This window comes from Myotis daubentonii, chromosome 2 (assembly GCF_963259705.1).
Source record: "Myotis daubentonii chromosome 2, mMyoDau2.1, whole genome shotgun sequence".
NCBI classification, from domain to species: Eukaryota; Metazoa; Chordata; class Mammalia; order Chiroptera; family Vespertilionidae; genus Myotis; species Myotis daubentonii.
The window spans coordinates 222,343,621-222,353,984 of NC_081841.1; the positions used below are offsets into that span (position 1 = coordinate 222,343,621).

Here is a 10,364-nt window from a genome sequence, read left to right on the forward strand (position 1 = left end):
ACAGGAGCCTGCGCCCAGGGTGGCTGGAGACTCGTTGACCGTGGGACCACAGCCGAGGTAGCAGGTCTCTGGCAGGGGTGGCTGTAGAGTCCCAGGTGTTACCTGAGGGCACCCCGGGTGGAGGTGAGACTGGGCTCCCAGTTACTACAGCTCTCCCCTTAAAAAGGCGAGGCCTCTGAGGACGAGCCGGCCTCCTGGTCCTGTTTGCAATGGTAGCATAGGCTGCCTAGTTAGGCCAGCCCGGTTAGCCTGCCCCTGAAGGTCCTGCGGGGTCTAACTGTGCCACACACACACACACACACACACACACACACACACACACACACTCCTCTTACTCCCTCACTCACACTCTCTCCCTCACTGCCGCCTTCTTCCTGCCTCTGTAGTTGGGTCTGGGGTGTTATTAACCCGTTCGTGGATGGAGTTTCCTCTCCAGGTGTCTGGTTATGAGGCTCCCTCTCTAGCACCTGGTCAGACGGGATAAAACCCACCTCGACAAGACACAACACGAAGGGACCAAAGCATGAATGTATTCATGACAATAATAACCGCACTATAGGTGACCACCTGAGAAAAGAGAATTAGGGGCGAGAAAAGAGAGTTCCATGCACATTTAAGATCTGCTTGTCACGTTTCACTGAAAGGAGGTCTTGGGATTAGGGCTAAATCTGTAGATTAATTTGGGGGAAATTCTCATTTTCAAAATAATCTTCCGACACTTAAACAGCATTTCCCCTTATTTAGGTCTTCTTTAACTTCACAAAAAATACTTCATTTCTGATAGGGGTATTGCACGTATTTCCTTAGGTTTACACGTAGAAATTGGCTATTTTATTTATTTATTTCCAACACTTACACCTTTTATTTATGTTTTCTTATCTTACTCCTCTGGCTAGAACCTCAAGTACAGTGTTGGATGGAATAAATGATAGCAGCTATGCTGGTCTTGCTGCCAATCTCCAATGGGAAGTTCCAGTGTTTGACCGTTAAGGCTGCTGTTTCTGGCAGCTCCTGTAGACATTCTGGCTCATATTAGGCTGTTCCCTCTAGTTCTTTATTGGCTGAGTCCTTTTGTTGTTTTTATCATAGGTCAATGTCGGATTTTCCCCCCAGCGTTTTTCTTCACCTATGGAGATAATCATATGACTTTCCCCTTTTATTCTTAATAGGCATTGACTGATTTTCAAATGTTAAATAAAACCTGAGTTTGTGAAATAACAACCGGTCATTCTGCCATTCAGTCAATGTGCATATTAGCCTTTTATTATTATTATATAGGATGTCCCTATTTCCCCCCTTTTGCCCCCTCTACCCAGCTCTTGCCCCCCACTTCTCTCTGGCCATCACCATACTGTTGTCTGTGTCCATGGTTTGTGCATATATTTTCTTTGGCTAAATTCCTTCTTTAAATTCACTTCTTTAAATTTTTATTTTCAGATAAGTGCTTATAACTGCACTATTATATATTTTCTATTATATCATTTAGAATTAAGGTATTTTTTAATTGAACCCTTGTAAATTTTAGCACAATTTAATAAATTGTGCTAGAAGCAATTAGGAGATTTTTCATGTAATGCATATATATTGCAATTAATATTTTGTTAATTTTTAATTTTTTAATTTGAAATAATCTCATACATATAAAAAAAACTATAAAATACTACAGCATATTATATGTACCCTTCACCCAATTTCTTAGGTGTTAATAATTTAAACATAACCATTATACAACTAACAAAATTTGGAATATATTTTTCTTATAACCTCTTTAATGTTACTTAATCCATTTCTTTGTTTTTGTTAATCTTCACCCAAGGATATTTTTCCACTGAATTTTAGAGAGACTGAAGGGAAAGGGAGAGACACATTGATTGGTTGCCTCCTGCACATGCTCTGATAGGGACTAGGGATCAAGCCAGCAACTGAGGTACATGCCCTTGACTGGAATCGAACCTGGGACCCTTCAGTCCACAGGCTAATGCTCTATCCACTGAGCAAAACAAGCTGCAGCTTAATTCATTTACTTTTAATCTATATGTGTCTTTATATTTCAAGTGGGTTTTGTTTTTGATTCACCCTGCCGGCTGCTGGGGATTTCTGGGGCAGGCGTGCCCTGCCACCGCGGGACCCACTGACGGTCATAGGCTGGGCTCAGCTCAACTTGAACTTGATCCTCGGGCAGCCTGTCCTGGGGGCACTGCAGCAGCAGAGACACCTCGGGGTCCATGGTCTGGACAGGGCAGCTCTGGGGAAGGTCACAGCCAGGCCTATCACCCTGGGGGACCTAGAGCCACCCACAGACCTACTGAGGATCCCCCCAGCCCTTTTGCACCCCCGCTGGACAGTTAAGTGTCTTATCATCCAGCAGGTGCCCCAGACTCCAGCTGCCAGATGTCCCAGGGACTCCTGAGCACCCCTATCACCCGAGGCCCTGGGTCCAGTCCCCCCTAATGTCCACGTCTCCCAAACCCAAGGGTCAAGGACCCTCCTAGGGTGCAGAAGCTCCAGCCTCCAGCGGGTACTCACTGCCACTTCGGCCCGCAGACCCCGCCCCTTTCCCCCGAGTGGAAGTGCCTGCTTCACCTGCCCTGGCTTCTCATTGGCCAGTTTCGGGGCTGGGAGCCCGCGGTGCGGCCACTCCGCCTGGGGAGTTGGTGAGCTTGCTCATCTGTCTGGCCCTCCCGCATCTTCTACCTGGGGATCTGGGATCCGGGATCCAGGACGCCGGCCCCACTTCCTCGGGCCCGAGCCTGACCCACGAGCCCATAGCGCGGGGCTCCGCTCACCTGGGCCCCGTGGCTGACAGTGTGACCTGGGCAGGTCTTGCCTGCTGGGCCTCTGTGTCCTTTCTGCACCAGGGCTTTGGGTGGGACAGGAATCACTGCTCTGAATATGCCCCCGTCCCAGCTCTCCTGTCCTGAGGCTGTGGCTTTCTGGGCAGATTGGAGTCATGCGAGGTCCTTAACAGTCCCCACTTGCCACTGTGCCCCCAGGTTTTGGCCGTGAACTCTGGAGAGAGGAAGCTGGAAGCAGCAGAGCCCAGAGGTAGAAGAGCCCGCAGACCCCGGGAACAGGTGCACCCCTGCCACCCTGCATGCCCTGCCGCTGCGGGACCCACCGATCTCGGGTCCTGTGGTGGCAGGGCACAGACGGCTGCTGGGGCTTCTGGGGTGGGTGTGCCTTCCTGCCGGCCGGCCTGCCCTGGATGGTGGCACGCTGGCAGTTGGCCCTGTCCCACCCTGCCTGCAGTATGCAAATTAGCCATCATCTTTGTTGGTGGTTAATTTGCATATCACCCTGATTAGTCGGTGGGAAGTGTAGCGAAGGTGCGGTCAATTAGCCTTTTTGTCTTTTATTAGATAGGATTATTGCGTATGTCCTCCTTTTCCCCATTGACCCTGCCCACCCCAGACCTTCACCACACCCACCATTCCTAAGCGCCTTAGGATTTGGTATTACGACCAAGTTGGCATCACACCGGGAACCGGGTGGTGAATAGGCTCCCTTTTCTTGCTCTGAGAACAGTCTGTACAGAGTCGACTCTTGTCCTTGTTCGTTGCTGGGTAGACTTTGCTGATGAAGCCATCTGGTCCTAGTTTTATCTGTGGACTCCATTGCTTTGGTGGTTTTGGGACTAAGATTGTCTAATTCTCATTTTTTTATTTTAGTAAATTGTGTTTTTTTCCCAAGAATTTCGCTATCTCAACTAAATTTTCAGGTTTGTTCAAGTGAATATTCAAATTTTCTATGTAAATGTATAAATAGAAAAATATCACTATTTCCACTAACTGCTCAAGTTTTTAAATTCATAACAATTTTATGTTTTTATAATAATAGAATATGCTGCCCTTCCCTTCATTCCTGTCTGCTCCCAAATCTTGACCCAGTAATTTTTTTTAATAGATAACTTTTTTATTGTTGACCGTATTACAGCTGTCCCCCATTTCCCCCTGCTTGCCCCCTCTACCCAGCCACTCCCCCCTGGCTTTTACCCCACTATTTTGACCCAGTAACTCTTTAGTTCTCTTTCCTGTTCATTCTCTGACTAAAATTTGACCACCCGTTGTCCAGAAGTTCTCGTTCTTGACTGCACACGCCATTTGCCTGAGGAGCTGTTTTAAGTCCCAGTCCATAGGTCCCACCCCAGCACTCTGTACCATGTTTTTAAGTGCGTCCCAGTGGTGGTGCGACTGTGCAGCGTGAAGAACCACCGTCGGGACCACGATTTCTCAGCCTCTCCCTGCTGCCATGCGGGCCAGGCAGCTCTGGTACCAGGGCTGTTCTGTGCCCTGTCGGCATCCAGCTGCCTCTCTGCCTTGACCCACAGGTGCCTGGAGCGCCTCCCACACACCCTCACAGTTGTGCCAACCAACCATGACCCCAGACATGGCCAAAGGCCCAACACCCGACGTCCACAGTCCAGGCTGATGCGGCAGCAGCATCAGGCCCTGGATTCAGAGGGAGAACAATCACAATTGGAAAGAAACCATCGTTCTGACGAGCAGTTCCATGTCCTCAAAGGCTCTGCTTGCCAGGGTGGCATGGCCTATTGCTAGTTAGCGGGGGCTGCCACAACGAAATGCCGCCGCGGGTCCCTTCCGCCACAGACATTGATTTTTGTGTAGTTCTGGGGCCAGGAGCTCAGGTCCATGAGTGAGACCGCTCTCCTGGGCTTGCAGGGGCCGCCCTCGCTGGGCCTCCCAGGGCCTGGCCTCCACGCCCAACGTCCCTCACGTCTCTTTGTGCATCCACATCTCCACTTCATATAAGAACACAGTTACATTGGATTAGGGACGACGCCTATGACCTTCTTCCACCATAATCACCCTTTTCACACAGTATTACAGCCACTTGCGGGGTCCTGGCTGGGTAGGGCTTCAGCATGTGGGCTTGAGGGCTGGCACAATTCAACCCAGGATACCAATCAGAGCAAAGCAATAGCCTGAGAGCCACTCCCCAGGGACCCCGTAGGGCGGCTTCATTCTCTCCTGCAGACAGTTGGCGACCAGTCCAGGGCCTCTGATTAGGAAAGTCTCTGCTTCTGGGAGGAAGACAGAATAAATTCCAACCAGGGAAAGCAATGAAAACAACACAATACACAGATGATGTCTTGTCGAAATGCCTACCTGAAACCTATACAATTTCATTAGTCAATATCACCCCAATAAATTCCATTTTAAAACATTGAAAAGAAAGAAAAAATGAATAAATAAATATTTTATCCTTTTGCTTTTATTTATTTAGAAAGAAAGAGGAAAGAAAGAAAGAAAGAAAGAAAGAAAGAAAGAAAGAAAGAAAGAAAGAAAGAAAGAAAGAAAACAATGGAAGCTCATGGGGTAGCCATCATTTCCACCTGGCACTGAAGGGCAGATCCCGGCAGCAGCAGGGCCAGTGGGGTGGGGGGGGGCTGCCAGGATCACGAGAACGCGTAGCACACAGTGGGAGAGGTTAAGCTGTGCTCACTGGTTAGAGAGACACTTAAGCATGAACACAAAACGTGCGCATGGACAGAAAAGTCCCACTAGAAAATGACCATGTTGGTTTAGAAACAAGTGGATTAATACGTCCTGAACTATGTAGGAAGCTAATGTGAATAAACTAATACATTGACCAAAGGTGGCGCAATTTGGATCATGAATGCGCAAAATAAGAATTGAAATTTGTGAGGTTGTTTTTGTGGGGTTTTTTTTTAAGACACAAGTGGCCCTGGCTGAGTGGCCTAATTGGTTGGAGCATCCTCCCATCCATGGAAAGGTTGTGGGTTCAATTCCCAGTCAGGGCACGTATAGGTTTCCAGTTCTATCCTCACTTAAGGTGTGTCCAGGAGGCAATGGATTGATGTTTCTCTCTCACAGATATGTTTTCTCTCTCTGTGTCTCTCCCTTCCTCTCACTCTAAAAATCAGTAAATGTATCCTCAGTACAGATCATTTCTTAAACAGATACAAGTATTTGTGGAATAGAGCATGTGTGTTCTGGCAGCAGTGTGATGTAGAGGAACCTTATTTGGGCACGAACTGGGTGCTCTGCACAGCTGTCAGGGCAGAAAAAACCCCCACTCACAGCCCTGCTGCTCATCCTCAGCTTTGGTTTAGCCGCAGTGGGCACCGACCTTAGACGGAGGGCACAGACCTCAGACAGAGGGCACAGACCTCAGGCAGCTGGCATAGACTTCAGAGGGCACAGACCTCAGAAGAAGGGCACAGACCTCAGATGGAGGGCACAGACCTCAGATGCAGGGGACAGGACTTTGCATGAGCAGCCCAGAGGTCAGTGAGGGGGAATTCCTGGGAGGGCACCATCTCTGCAGTGCTCTGCTGAAGGGCTGTGTGTCCTGTGTCACCAAGTGTCCTGCAGTCACGTTGTCTTCTTTGCCTCCTCACAGGTACTGGCCTCCTTGCGAGTCTGTTACACAGGAGTCCAGAATATACATGCGTCAAAGAGGGAGGGACCTGCAATTTCTCCCCATGCCCGCTCTACACCCAAGTCAAGGGCTACTGCTACAGAGGGAAGGCCAAGTGCTGCATCTGAGCTGGAGCCTTGGGGGCGACAAAGGACAGGAACTACTTGTAAGTGTTGTTTTCCTAAAAGAAAACCTTTTTTTAAGCATGGCTCTGAGGACCCACATGAACCCTGTGTCTCCTTTCGGAAGACGTTAGGAAAGCAAGGTTACAAATGACACAATCCTGCTAAGTGAGTTGAGCCAGTCAGAGCAAGACAAGCATCACATGATCGCACTCATAGGTGGAGTCTGGTGAACAAAATAAACTGATGAACGGAGTGGATCCAGAGACATGGAGCAGGGTGCAGAATCTTGGAGGGAAGGTGGGGGAAGCTGGGTGGGTGGGAGATAATCAACCAAGGACCTTGTATGCAGATATGCATGGCCCATGGACACAGATAATGGGGTGGTGAGGGCCTGGGGTGGGGGTATGGGGTTAATGGGGGAAAATAGGGTACATATGTAATACTTTCAACAATAAAAGATTTTAAAAATATAAAAAGAAGTAAGACCGGCCAGGCCACACAAGCTGAAAGCTCTGGAAGGTGGGGAGGAGGAGAGAATGAGGGCCACAGCCATGTCACCTCCTCCTTACTTCATTACCAAACCAACGTGTGAAAAGTGCAGAGGGTCCACTCGCAATCAAGAGTACCTGACCAGGGGCAAACGACACCACCACCCGCCCTCCTGGGCCCAGCAGGATCTCAGCCCAAATTCAGAGTGCGTAGCATGCCTGGCCGGGGGCAATGGATTGGCCAAGCTTGGCTTTTGAGGGCCTCCGGTGGGACTATAAAACCACTCCTCTTCTGCCTGGCCAGCAGGGCACAGTGGTTGAGCATCGACCTATGAACCAGGAGGTCACTATTCAATTGCTGGTTCAGGGCACATGCCCAGGTTGTGGTCTCGACCCCCAGTTTGTGGTGTGCAGGAGGCAGCCCATCAATGATTCTCTCTCATCACTGATGTTTCTATCTCTCCCTCTCTTCCTCTCTGAAAAATATATTTTTAAAAAATAATAAAATAACATCTATACTAATAAAAGGGTAATATGCTAATTAGACCAGACATCCTTTAGGACAAAGCCATGAAGGCCGGGCCAAGGCAGAGGCAGTTAGGGGTGGTCAGACAGGCAGAAGAGAACAGTTAGGGGGATCAGGCCGGCAGTGGAGAGCAGTTAGGGGGGTCAGGATGGCAGGGGAGAGCAGTTAGGGGGATCAGTACAGCAGGGGAGGGCCGTTAGGGATCAGGCCGACAGGCAGGCAAGTGACTAGGAGTCAGTGGTCCCAGATTGTGACAGGGATGTCCCACTGCCGGTTTAGACATGATCGCAGGCATTGGGCCTAACCGCAGTCTGACATCCCCTAAGGGGTCCCTGATTTGGAGAGGGTGCAGGCTGGGCTGAAGGACCCCCCCGGCCCCCAGGGCATGAATATCATGCATCTGGCCTCCAGTAAATACATAAAGCCACTCCTCTTCCATTTCACTCTCCAGGCCTAACATCTGTGCTCCCGCAGGAAGACTGTGGACCCTCCCACACTCACACCGCCTGTTCCACGTCCCTCAGAGCACACCTGCTGCACCACTCCTCATGGCCTGCCTCCTGCACCAACCAGCCTGCAGACAGCCTCCTTCCCATCCACATCCACAGCTGACGGCCCACCGCAGTCCATCACGCCCTCGGCATCACTAAGTCATAAACACAAATGAACTTCCACTCTCATACGAATGTTTGCCTTCATCCCGCCCTCCTGGTCAGTTTAGACACAGCACCCCCTGTTGGGGCAGGAGGCAGAGAGGAAATGCCGGTTCAGGTTTGGCAGCTCACCTGCCCTCGGGCAGCCTTGGTGACTGAGCTACCCCATGAGGTCTCCACGGCTTCTCCCTGCCCTGGGAAAGCTCCAGTGTCCTATGAACAGTGCCAGGCGGGGGCTGCACATATCGGGGACATGGGGAAAAGGAAGGGTTGTCTAACCACTATGCTGTACACCTGACACGAATATAGAATAATATTGGATGTAAACTGTAATTGAAAACAATTTTAATAAAATAATTTTTAATTGGAAAAAGTTTAAAAAGCTAAGCAATCCTGGGACCACTCTGTCTTGTGAGGAAACGGCAGGCACATTATCAACCTCTAGATGCCCTCACCCCAGTAAACAATAGCTGCATGAAAGACACACCTTCCTTATAGAACCTCCCAGCTGATGGAGGAAGCAGGGGAGGGGGGATGAGAACACCCCTGAGTGACATCACGAACCCCAAACAGTGCTCAGTGGTTGCTTTAATATCCTGGTGAGCATCGACCCTTACACCAAAGGTTACGGGTTCGATTCCCAGCCAAGGACAAGTACGTTCCTGGGTTAGCTGGCCCAGGTCTGGGTGGGTGGGGGAGGCAACCAATTGATGTGTCTCTCTCACATCTGTTTCTTCTCTCTCTCTCTCTCTCTCTCTCTCTCTCTCTCTCTCTCTTCCTCCCACCTTTCCACTCTCTATAAAGAAAATCAATGGAAAAATAGCCTCTGGAGAGGATTAACAAAAACAAAGCAAAACTCCCTTAAGTGAGGAGCCTCAGTAGGGGTGAGGGGCAATGGATAATAGAGGGTAGAGGCTGGCCCCAGTCCAGCTCCGAGCCCAGGCTTGTCCCCACTCAGGGTGAATTCCTGTGGGATGTAGTGGGATGCACCCAGGACCACCCAGGAAAGTCTGTCCCAAAGTCTGGCTGAACTTGAAACTCATCGAGTCTCTAGGTCTAACACTTTACAGGAAATACAGACATTAGAGGAACAAGTAAAACTACAGCTCAGAGACGCAATCGGTCAACCCTAGAATGGGAGGCATTCTCCTAGACAGGTGACCTGGTCTCCCGGCCGTCCCACAGCACCAGGGAACAGAAAGAGCGAGTCACAGAGAAGGAGAGAGACCATGCAACCCCGAGAGCCTCCTGCAGACCCTGTGCTGGAAAGGACCCTTACCAACAGCAGTTTCTGAGACAGTCAGAAGGGGTTAATGTGCCCTGGGCAGCAGCCAGGGCGCAGGAGGGATTCTGTCAGGGTGACTCGATGGGGCAGGTGCTGGAGGAGAAGTGACCCCATTGTGGAAGCTGTGCATTGGAGTGTTAACACGTGAAACGACCTGCTGTCTTGTGAGCTAAGTGATCTGGGACTGAGCTCCAGGCTCCCGTGTGACCATGCCTCCCCTATCCGCCTAGAAATACTATTCAGCCTTAGAAAGAGGGAAGATATGACCCGTGCTACAACACGGATCAACCAAGAGAAATCATGCAGAGTGAAATAAGCCAGGCACAGAAGCACAAATGCTGTAGAATTCCACATAGATGACATTCCTGGAGTCATCAAAGTCAGAGACAAAAAGTGGAACGGTGATGGGCCCGGGCCCGGGCGAGTGGGAGTGAGTGTTTAATAAGCACAGAGTTGTTCTTTGGAAGATGGAATATTCTGGAGATGGACAGTGATGAAGGCTGCAACAATGTGAATGCCCTCAATGCCACTGTGCTGTACAATTAAAGATGGGTAAATCATCTGATTCCATTACGTCTGTCTGACTGCAACTGACACTGAGCCAATGACATGGAAAGACATCCCAATGCGAAGGAGACGTCCCTTGTGAACACCTCCAGGCACAGAGGCTTCACATTTGACAGAACAATGTCCTGGGGACCCCATCCCAGGTTCAGCTGCCTGCCTCTTGAAAGCCAGTACTCAAGGGACAGGGTGTGATGGAGGAAAGCAGGTTTATTCAAGAGCCAGCAGCTTGAGGAGATGGGGGACTCTCACCCCAGAGATCATCTTTACATTTTTGTTTTTCAATCCTCACCCCAGGACATGTTTCAATTGATTTTAGAG

The 10,364-nt window shown here is 49.8% G+C and overlaps 2 long non-coding RNA genes across 2 annotated transcripts in view; one reads left to right on the forward strand and one right to left on the reverse strand.

The window, feature by feature from the left end:
- LOC132228791 (uncharacterized) overlaps positions 1 to 8,584 on the reverse strand; it is a 49,844-nt gene extending 41,260 nt beyond the window's left edge. Inside the window, exon 1 of the long non-coding RNA XR_009451440.1 lies at positions 8,489 to 8,584. This is a non-coding gene — a long non-coding RNA (uncharacterized LOC132228791). The remainder of the gene's footprint in view (positions 1 to 8,488) is intronic.
- Positions 2,538 to 5,322, forward strand: LOC132228792 (uncharacterized). The gene is made up of 2 exons (XR_009451441.1): positions 2,538 to 2,654; positions 2,994 to 5,322. It is a non-coding gene; the product is annotated as an uncharacterized LOC132228792 (long non-coding RNA).
- Positions 8,585 to 10,364: the final 1,780 nt, after the last annotated feature.